The sequence below is a fragment of the Bos taurus genome, chromosome 19 (assembly GCF_002263795.3).
Source record: "Bos taurus isolate L1 Dominette 01449 registration number 42190680 breed Hereford chromosome 19, ARS-UCD2.0, whole genome shotgun sequence".
Classification (NCBI taxonomy): Eukaryota; Metazoa; Chordata; class Mammalia; order Artiodactyla; family Bovidae; genus Bos; species Bos taurus.
In genome coordinates this window covers 17,251,847-17,262,999 of record NC_037346.1, presented here as the reverse complement: position 1 = coordinate 17,262,999, position 11,153 = coordinate 17,251,847, and the positions used below count along the sequence as shown (strand labels likewise).

The 11,153-nt window shown below is 47.2% G+C and overlaps 1 non-coding gene across 1 annotated transcript; it reads right to left on the bottom strand.

Annotated features, from left to right (window-relative positions):
- Positions 1-8,301: 8,301 nt before the first annotated feature.
- On the bottom strand, positions 8,302-8,375 carry TRNAK-CUU (transfer RNA lysine (anticodon CUU)). Its single transcript has one exon. It is a non-coding gene; the product is annotated as a tRNA-Lys (tRNA).
- Between the last annotated feature and the right edge of the window lie 2,778 nt (positions 8,376-11,153).

The following is an 11,153-nucleotide window of genomic DNA, read 5'->3' as shown; positions in this document are numbered from 1 at the left end:
AATAGTCTCGTCCTTGGACTTCCCAGGTGGCACTAGCAGTAAAGAAACTGCCCGCCAGTGCTGGAGATGGAAGAGACACAGGTATGATCCCTGAGTCGGGAAGATCCCCTGGAGGAGGGCACGGCAGCCCACTCCAGTATTCTTGCCTGGAGAATCCCGTGGACAGAGGAGCCTGGCGGGCTACAGTTCATGGGGTCGCAGAGTCGGACACGACTGAAGCGACTAAGCACGCACGCATGCATTCTCATCCTTTACAACTTGGCAGCGTTCGTCCTTTTGTTCTTGATGCCTAATGAAAATTAGTGATTCAGGAAATCACCAAGGAGTCCTTAGGCAGGCAGCGTATCCTCTCATCCTCACAGGGAAGGATGGTGGGGGCAAGAAGGAGGTGCATGGACTTGGTCTCTCTAGAGGCTTTGTTGTGTGTTCATTGATGCTGCAAATGCTTATTAAGCACCTATTGGGTACCAGTGTCTGGGTCGGGGCCTGAGAAGATTGTGAGAAATGAGAAGGTAAGGCTGCATACCCGTTTTCTTCCCTATTTGCTTGCTGGTGAGGTCTTGCCACAGAGGGATAGATTTTTCAGGACTGACTTCTGTACACGTAGCTCTGACTGGTTGCTCAGACCTTCCCTTGATGAACCCTCATCCCCCCAGAGCAGCCTTCCTGACATTTGTTTCTTTCACACTTGAGCTTGCTTTCCCTTTCTGAACTTAACCCCTTGAGCCCCGAGGGGGGCGCCTTCTCCCGAGGCCAGCCGTGGAGCCGAAATCCTCCTCCTACTCACCCTTGCCCTGAGCTCTGCTCTGGCTTATTCTCACCCCCTTGCCCTAGACTCAAAGGAACCGGGTGCTTTTAAAGGACAAGCATTGCATTTAAGGCTGAGTGCTGATAATACAATTAGACTAAAGCTTCTGGAATAACTCCATTGCCTTCTTCTACAGTACATTGACTTCCTTTGCAGAGAACACTGAATGATGACTAAAAGCCAGCTTCCCTGGAGAAAGGGTGGATTAACCAGGAGAAGAGCGCATTTCCACTTCCTTTTTTAAAATGTTGAAGGAAACAGAATTGGATGTTACCGTCCATTTCTGCCTCCTCTACCTTCCTTTCTATTTCTTCTGCGAAGGCTGAGTCTCTCCATCCTCCGAGCAGGAGGAAGGCACACCTGGGAGCTCACCAATGTGCCGTACAAGCCTGTGAACTCGCTGCCTGTGTGCAGGACACATTCACGCAGTGTAGATTCTGAGCTCGGCCACCGTATGTGCGAGAGCCTTAGCAGGATGCTAGCAATCTGGGTTTTAGATCCAGTGGAGTGGCTCAGATTCTAATCATTCCTTGGGGTTGCATCTCCTTGTATTTTGAATGATTGATTTTAGATATTTAACCTGAAGACTTGGCATTTCAGAATGTTAGTTCTCTGCATAGCTTAACTTATCTATGTCCTTGTTGACCTTTAGTGAGTAAAGAATGGTCTTGGCTTTACCATGGGACACATTCTGTATTACAGAGTTGCTTTTTTTGCTGAGGCTCAGGGTTGAAAGACCCCTGCCCTGCTTTAAGCAGTTGGAAGCAGCAATCTTCACTTCCTTTGACTCACACATTCCTCAGCAGTTGAGGGAGGGAGAAGATGCTGGGGTTTAAAAAAAACACAAGCTGGGAATTCTCTGGTGGTGCAGTAGTTAGGATGGGGCTTTTTCACTTCTGGGGCCCAGGTTCAATCCCTGGTCAGGGAAGTAAGATCCCTGCAAGGCATGTGGTATGGCCAAAACCACCACCTCCCCCCCCCCCCCGAAAAAAGACAAAAAAATACAAGTTGATATGCTCCATTCATCAGATCTTCATCTTGAGCAAACAACCAATGTTTACTCCTCTGTGTGTGTTTATATATTTCTTTTTCTCTCTCTGTCTGCATGTAGAGAGGTGGTGGGTAGCACAGTCCATCAAACATTTTTGTCTTGGAACCATAAGGGGCTTTGTGGTTTCTCATGAAAATCTTACATTGAGAATACAGTTGAGCCTAGGCAGTACATTGACTGGTACCCATCTGTGGTCTTTAGCATATCATAGCGATGAGAGCTAACAATTATGAAGCACTGACTGGATGCTTTCTCTCACTTGAAATTCACAAGACTCCTAATTGATTTGCAGTTTTCATCTCTATTGACAGTTAGGTCACTGTGTAGGGAATGCAGAGGAGGGGTTTGATTTCAGGCCAGATTTGCATCAAAGCTCTGTAATCCCCACTCCATATTGACTGGGCTGTTGAAATGATTCTCCCATTTAAAAATTTCCTGGTAAAAACATTTCTCCTTAGGATGGATCAGAGGCCCAAATGCAGGCTGTGTTAATCTCCAGTGCCCAAATTGCCTCTACCTCAGAAAGCTGCCTGCAAAGTCCAAGATCCATAGGGGCCTCTTGGAAAGTTCCATAAAAAATGTGATTCTCTTGTTTCAAAGGTCCCACTGCTCTGGTGGCTGTTGAATGAGGACACTTTTGAGGAAATCACAGTTCCCTTGAACATTTCCCCCTTCTGATCCATTATGATTTTTTTTAAGACAAATATTTGCTAAGTGCCGACTATATGTAAGGTTATTCATTTCTTCTCAGACAATGCAGGAATGGTGAAGTAGAAATAATTATAGTTGAAGAAATGGAGGCAAGGATATTCTCTATTTTGCTTGCAGAGACCCAAAACACCATAAGCAAAGTCAATGGGTGGGTGATGCTGAAGCGTAGCTAGAGGATGGGGAGGGGCCCAATCTTAGGAGGGGCCATTTAGATCATCAAACCAAACTGAACATCTTATTTTACAGATCAGAGAACAGAATGCAGCCTCGAGATGAGATGGCTTGTCCAGCATCACACAGAAGATAGGACCCAGTGTGTGTTCATGCATGTTAAGTCAATTCAGTCATGTCCAGCTCTTTGTGACCCCGTGGACTGTAGCCCACAGGCTCCTCTGTCCGTGGAATTCTCCAGGCAAGAACACTGGAGTAGGTTTCTGTGCCCTCCTCCAGGGGCTCCTCGTGACCCAGGGATCAAACCCATGTCTCTTGCTTTGGCAGTTGTGTTATTTACCACTTTCAGTACCTGGGAAGCCCAGGAGGTCCCAGAGTGGGGCTTCTCTATGCTGTACATCAGAGTTTCGACCTCGGCACTATGGATGTTTTGAGTGGAATAATTATTTGTTTTGGAGGGCTGTCCTGTACATCGAAGCATGTGTAGCAACATCCCTGGCTTCTACTCACTACACGTCAGCAGCACGCCTCTCCCCACTTTGGGGTAACCAGAAACGTCTTCAGTCATTGCTAAGTGTTCTCTGGGGGGTAAAATCAGCTCTAGCTGAGAGCCCTTTCAGATCCATTGAACAGCATGAAGCTGGTGCTGAGTTTTCTCCTGGCAGTTTGGGAGGGAAACTGGCCTTGGGTCCAAGAGGAGAAAGCCTTTCCTCCCAATTGTACCATCCCAGTACCTTGGGGAGAGCTATCTGGGGCCCCTGATCTCAGCCAAGAGAGGACAGCTCTCAGAGAGGCGGGGAAAGGGGTCCGAGGGCACGCAGCAGGGCAGCCAGGCCTTCTGAGAGTGTGTGTCACTCCCCCATCTCACAGATGGTCAGCGGGTCAGCAGCGCACATAGAACCGAGTGTGGTTTCTCCTCCACACGCCATAAGGAGCCCCCGACAGTATGCAGGCTGTGTGCGCTGAGCCCGAAAGCAGTAACATCAGAGGGCTCCGCCTGTGTGCTCTTTGTTAGTTACAGGAGGCGTGTATTAATATGAAGCTGTGTTCTGGAAAGTTGGGTCTGGCCTTGGCCCTGACTCTTACCTGACATGGGACCCAAAGCAATGTCTTTTGAGGATTTTTGTCCTCATGTTCATAAAATGACGATATCAGACCATATATGTAAGGAGAAAACTTCCTACTGTCCCCATTGGCCTCCCCATACCCCCAGCCTTGAGAATTGAACAGCTAATAAAGCTGTTTATGGGTCATATTTATTTTAATGAGCAATGAGAGTAGCTTTTTTTGAGTTCTATGGAGGAATAGGGATATTCTTAAAACTCAGTTTAACCTGTTCATTTCACAAGAAAGATGTTACTAAAAATGACATTTTTAGCTCCTGAAATGTGAGCATTCAATATCTGGGCCTTTTAGGAGCAGCAACATGGAGGCAAGTTTCCACACTTTGAGCCATAAGCAAAACGAGTCAGGCCGCGGGTGGCCTGGGTGTGGTCTCAGTAGTCTCTTGTCGCTCTGAGCTTAGTCGCTCAGTCGTGTCCAGCTCTTTTCCACCCCATGGACTGTAACCCGCCTGGCTCCGCTGTCCACGGGGATTCTCCAGGCAAGAATGCTGGAGTGGGTTGCCATGCCCTCCTCCAGGGGATCTTCCCAATCCAGGGACAAACCTGGGTCTCCCACATTGCAGGCGGATTCTTTACCATATGACCCACCAGGGAAGCCCCAATAGTCTCTTGAAGTGAAGTGAAAGTCTCTCAGTCTGACTCTGACAGTCCATGGCACTCTCCAGGCCAGAATACTGAAGTGGGTAGCCTTTCTGTTCTCCAGGGAATCTACCCAACCCAGGGATCAAAGCCAGGTCTCCCGCATTGCAGGTGAATCTTTACCAGCTGAGCCACAAAGGAAGCCCAAGAATACTGGAGTGGGTAGCCTGTCCCTTCTCTAGCGGATCTTCCCGACTCAGGAATTGAGCCAGGGTCTCCTGCATTGCAGGTGGATTCTTTACCCACTGAGCTATGAGCCAAGCACAACAGTCTCTTCAGTGAAGTTGCTCAGTCGTGTCCGACTCTTTACAATCCCACGGACTGTAGCCTACCAGGCTCCTCCATCCATGGAATTTCCAGGCAAGAGCACTGGAGTGGGTTGCCATTTCTTTCTCCAGGGGATCTTCCCGACCCAGGGATCGAACCCAGGTATCCTGCATTGGCAGACGCTTTAGGGACTGAGCTACCAGGGAAGTTAACAGTCTCTTAGGTCTGATATATAATATGTGGTTTTGTGTGCAAGGAGAGCGCCCCCTAGTGTAAATCTTGAAGTTCAAGACTGAATATTGTTCAGAGAGGGCTTTCTGGGTGGCTCAGTGGTAAAGAATCTGCCTGCCAATGCAGGAGATATAGGAGACACGGATTCGATACCTGGGTTGGGAGGGCCCCCTGGAGAAGGAAATAGCAATCTACTCCAGTATTCTTGCCTGGGAAATTCCATGTTTAGAGGAGCCTGGAGGGCTACAGTCCATGGGAAGGCAAAGAGTCAGACACGACTGAGCGACTGAGCACGCATGCTCTTGCAGAAAAGGATGGAGGGGTTTGGGGACAAGATCAAAGTTGGTTTACTAAGAGAATAACCAGAGAAGTATGTTTTTGGGAAGCCTTTTGGACTGGCTTTGCAGTCAAAGGACTTGGATTTTGCTGTCAGACTTGGCTTCAAATCACTACTTCCAAGATTGTACGCACTTGGGTGAGTTACTTCCACCCCATTTTCTTTTTGTGAAACCGAGATGATTAATACCCACCTCTCAGAGTGTTTTTGGGGTAAATGAAGGAAGCGGGGGTTGAGAGAGTGATTGAAGATGAAGTTGGAAAGATTAGGCTTGATCATGAAGAGTTTACGTACTGTGCCAAAGAGTTTGAACTTGACTCAAAGAACAAGAGAGCCAATGGAAGCTTGTGAGCAACAGAGACAGGGTAGCACTTAAGAGTTGGAAACGTCAGGTTGGTTTATTTCTCTTCTTCAGTTCTTGTCTCATGGCAACAGAAATTTGGAGCGATGGACCAAAAAGTATAGGACAACAGGCAAGTTACAGCTCAGTTCAGCTCAAGCAGACAGATCTTTTATCAGTCCAACACTCCCAGAAGAGTCCTCTTTATCCTTCCTATCAATTCCTACTGGCTTCCCTCTTTTACACTCCCAGCTCTTCCTTTTGGTTATGCCCAGTGCAAAGCAGGGCTTGCACCCACCACCAATCAATGAAAGGAAATGCAAATGGGCATATACTCAAGGCCAAGTGACAATTATGCTATAAAACAGCAAGTTGTCTTGTTTGTATCTTCCTGTAATTCGTCTGTTATAATTAGATGCAGAATATTCATGAGCCCTAAATGGGCTCCTAACTGGCTAAGGTTACGTGGAGAAGCCCCTGTGGTCAGTTTGCATTCCCTGTGTGCCTAGGGCGCATGTGCAGGGCTGGGAAGGTATCTGTGGTTACTTTGTAGCATATCTGTGAGCTCTCCCGTGGGAGGGAGTTTAGAGATCTGCACGCATCCCCGCCTTCCCTCATTGCTCCTGTGTAACGTCCTACCTAACAGAAAGATAAGTGGTGGCAGTGTAGACAAGGGGGCTTGAGACTTTGGTGGTTTTGATGGAGCTGGAATATATGGGAAAGAGATTTTGGAAGTAGCATTGACTTGCAGTTGATGCAGTATTATGGTGGGTCTTGAGATGGGAGGGGACAGGGTGCAGCCGGAAATGGCAGCAAGCATATGTGCAGCTTTTGTTAAAATCCTTTCCTATAAGCCTTCTTACCTAATTCTCACAATAGTTTTATAAGGAGATATTGTAATTATCCTTCTCATTTTGTATGTAAGGAGTCTGATAGGGAGATTAAGTCAAAGGGTATACAGTTAGCAAGCGGCCAAATCAGAACGTTTCACCCAGGTCTTTGGTTCCGATTCTGTCTCTATTTCTCAGATCACACTGCATCTCAAGGTTTAGAGTGAAGTCACTGCAGAGAGAGAGGCAGTCTGGGTCCAGGGTTGGATGTGTGCTGGGGCCCCAGGTTGTACAATCTCCCTGGTTGCTAGGAGTCTCTGATGATCAGAGTCCCCAGGTTGCTAGGCGACCTGGGTTGCTAAGAGTCTCAGTTTATTATAGGCCTTGGGTTGTCAGAAGCCTTGGGGTATTCAGGCTTTCAGTTTATGAAAAGCTTCATGGTTCTCAGAGACATCAGTTATTAGGGGCCCCGGGCATCTAGGGCTCTTGGCTCTTAACATCACCAGGTTGTGAGCCCACCCTGCTTGCTAGGAATCTCAGGATGTCAGAGGTCCCGGGTGTGTGAAGGCCTTCAGCTGCTGAAGTGCTGGTTTACTGGAAACCTCAGTTTTCAGCATCTCAGACTTGTGAGGTTACTAAAGATGTGGCCTCCGATTTTTAGGTCCATGGCTTCCCAAAGTCATGGGTCAACATGCAGCTTTCTCCCACCCATTTCTCTTCTTTCTCTTGTCAGAGTTTCTGGAGCTTTCTCTTTTTCTCAGGTGCTTTATCACAGACAGCCTCATTCTGCTCCCGCAGCTGTGCTGACCTGATTTCTTCTACTCCCAGTTCTTCCCACTTAGGTACCAATTCCAAGACCTTTGAGTAGAAATTTGTTACGGTTCCTAAATAAAGCAGATATCGAAGCACATCTGGGTTATGTTTATGTTCTCATCATTCACCCTCTGGCCAGTCAGCTTTAATAATCTTAAATTAGACTTTGTGGAAAAGTCCAGGGTTGAGTGCCCCTCATTTCCAATTATTTTATTAGATGAGTCAGAACAGTAAAACTTGCCTGTGCATATTTTTGTAAAAACATTTGATTATCAAATAGTTATTCTCAGAAAGTTGCAAGGATGGTAGAGAGAGATCCGGGGACTCTTCATCCAGTTTCCCCCAGTGGTTACATCTTACATATCCAAGTGATTCAATGCTAGTATAGTAATTCTCTGCTTATCCAGAGATCTCGTGACTTCCATGAGGGCTAACACCGTGCAAACTTGGATGGGGAAAAGGCCTCTGATTGGTTAAAATAAGCTCCTGCTTTCCCTTTGCAATATCCTTACAGAACACAATATATAATTGGCCTCTTGTATCCATGGGCTTCCACCTGCAGTTGGTTAAATATGAAGATACAAAACCCGTGGATATAGAAGGCCGATTGTACTAGGCCATTCACTATAGGGACTTGAGCATCCTTGGATTCTGGTATCCTGGGTGGGGGCGGGGAGGTGGTCCTGGAACCCAAACCCTACAGATACAGAGGGACCCACTTTTAGTATCATTCAGGACACTGCGATTGTGACATTGTGTGTATGCAGTTCTGTGTCATTTTCTAACACGTGCATTTGTGTAGCTACCACCTGAATCAAGATACAGAACTTGTCCCAGCACCACAAAATCTCCCTTAAGTTCTCCCTGTGGAGTCAAATGCTTTCCTGTCCCTCCCCAGCCAGTGTGGTTTTTAAAAAATATTTCTTTCTATGTATTTATTTGGTTGCACTGGGTCTTATTTGCAGCATGTGGGATCTAGTTCCCTGACCAGGAATTGAACCTGGGCCCCCTGCACTAAGAGTGCAGGGTCTTAACCACTGGACCACCAGGGGAGTCCACCAACCAGTGTGTTTCAAAATATGTAATCCTAACCTTTACTCACTGCCCCTGGGCATCTCACTCATTAATAGGTCACGGAAATGCAGAGATAAATATAATGTCCTCCTTGCTCTGAAAGAACTCACAGACAGGGCTACAGTCATATAAATCATAAATTAGAATGCAACATGGGAGTCCTGTGACTGAAAGAAACTCAAGGGACTTTGGCAAGAAAATAGACTGGAGGGTTCGGAAGGTGGAGAGTGTTGGAATTAACAGTTTCTGTGGAAGTTACAATGCTGGACTGATTTTGAAGGATGGAATGGAGTCCATCCTCTCCATGCCCAGTGAGGAGAGATGTTGGAAGATCAGTTTGGGGAGGACTGGGTGGCGCAGCACTGTGGAAACCCGGAGCGGGGTATTGCATGGAGAGCGGTGTTGGGAGGAAGGGCTGGAAAGACGGGGAGAAGACAGCATGTGGAGGACCACCCGGCTGCTGAGCTAGTCCTGCAAGGGGCAGAGAAATCCATCGAAAGATTTAAAAATGGGGGCTGCTGTATTCAGTTTTACCACTTCGATGTAGGGGGACCAGTTAGGGAATGATTGCAGTCCCAGATAAGGTACGCTGGCAGCACCAATCGGAGTGGTGGGAGCAGACAGGGAGGGATCGTTTTTGACCTCTGAAGGACATCGAGATGGGCAGAGGGGAGTATGACAGGGATGAGCAAGCTCTTTTTCCAAAGGGATGTTTTCCCTTTCTCTTTGCTTTATATGTATATATATAACTTACTTATTTGGCTGCAGTGGGTCTAGTTGCCGCAAGTGGGATCTAGATCCATCATGAGGGATGGAACTTGGGCCCCTTGCATGGGGAGCATGGAGTCTTAGCCACTAGACCAGCAGGGAAGTCCTGTTTTTCCTTTCTCTTCAGTCTGTGTCAGTTTCCTTGAGAGCAAATCCCTAGGATGGAAGTGCAGGAATATGAATGCTAGTAGAGTAATTCCCTGCTTATCCAGAGATCTTGTGATTTCCACGAGGGCCCACACAACACAACCTTGGATGGGGAAAAGGCCTCTGATGGATTCAGACAAGCTCCCACTTTCCCTTTGTAATATCCTTCAGGCCCTTCTACTCAGAGCCTTTTCTAACAATTCAAGTGCAGCTCTTTAAAGGGTGTTTAGTTGGTTTCGTCTCCACCCCCTCAGATAACAATAACTGAAAACTACCTTTATTGGGTGTCTGCTTGGTGCCAGATTCTGTGTAGAATGCTTTGCCTGTTATCCCATTAATCCTTTCAATGATCCGCTGTATGGCTCTTCTTTTTCACTTTACAGGTGAGGATATTGAGGTTCAGTAAGGCTAACAAACCACCAAAGTCACAAGCTAGTGAACTCTGTGACATGAGGACCAAATATCTGGGTTCCAGCCCAGCCAGCCCAGCTACCCTGGACTGAGGAAGCCACTTGTCACAGGAGGGGAGGGAAGCCGGTCAGCCGGTAGTGGCACCACCACGAAGAATGGAATTATGTGGGTTGATGAACCTGACGACTGTTAAAAATGATCTTCTACCAGCTTCACAGGAGGAGTGTGTCAGTCAGGGTTCTCCAGGGAATAGAACACACAGTATGTGTGTATATAAACACACATATTTGTGTTCCGTCACTCAGTCACGTCCCACTCTTTGCGACCCCACGGACTGTAGCCCATCAGGCTCCTCTGTCCATGGGATTCTCCAGGCAAGAATACTGGCGTGGGGTGCCATTTCCTACTCCAGGGGATCTTCCTGACCCAGGGGTTGAACCCAAGTCTCTTTCATTTCCTGCATTGGCAGGCAGATTCTTTACCACTGAGCCTCCTGGGAAGCCCAGTAAATATACATATGCTGCTGCTGCTGCTAAGTCGCCTCAGTCGTGTCCGACTCTGTGCGACCCCATAGACGGCAGCCCACCAGGCTCCCCCGTCCCTGGGATTCTCCAGGCAAGAACACTGGAGTGGGTTGCCATTTCCTTCTCCAACGCATGAAAGTGAAAAGTGAAAGTGAAGTTGCTCAGTCGTGTCCGACTCTTAGCGACCCCATGGACTGCAGCCTACCAGGCTCCTCCGTCCATGGGATTTTCCAGGCAAGAGTACTGGAGTGGGGTGCCATTACATATAGGGAACTATAAAAAGTTTGGTTAGACCAGTTGTTATATATATATGTGTGTGTGTGTGTGTGTGTATCCCAAATATATATATATATTTGGGATAAGGCTTATGCAGTAATGGAAGTGGGCAAGTTCCAAGATCCGTAGAGTGAGTTGGTAAGCTGGACACCCAAGAGAATCAATGGGTGTCATTCCAGTCCAAAGGCTGGCAGACTTAAAACCCAAGAAGAGATGTTTCAGTTCTATTCCATAGGCAGGAAAAAAGCCAACGTCTCAGTTTGAATTGCAGTTTGACAAGAGGAATTCCCTCTTATTTGGGGGAGGATTCACCTTTTTGGTCTGTTCTGGCCTTCTACTGATTGGTTGAGGCCCACCTACATTAGGTAGGGCAATCTGCTTTCCTCAATCACTGATTTAAATGTTAATCTTGTCTCAGACACAGTATAGTGAATATATGGAGAAGGGTAGTGGTAACCCACTCCAGTATTCTTGCCTGGAGAATTCAGTGGATAGAGGAGCCTGGCGAGCTACAGTCCATGGAGTTGCAAAGAGTCAGACATGACTGAGTAACTCACACACACACACACACACACACATACATAGTGAATATAGACAGAATATTATAATCATCAAACTTGCTGAGAGACTT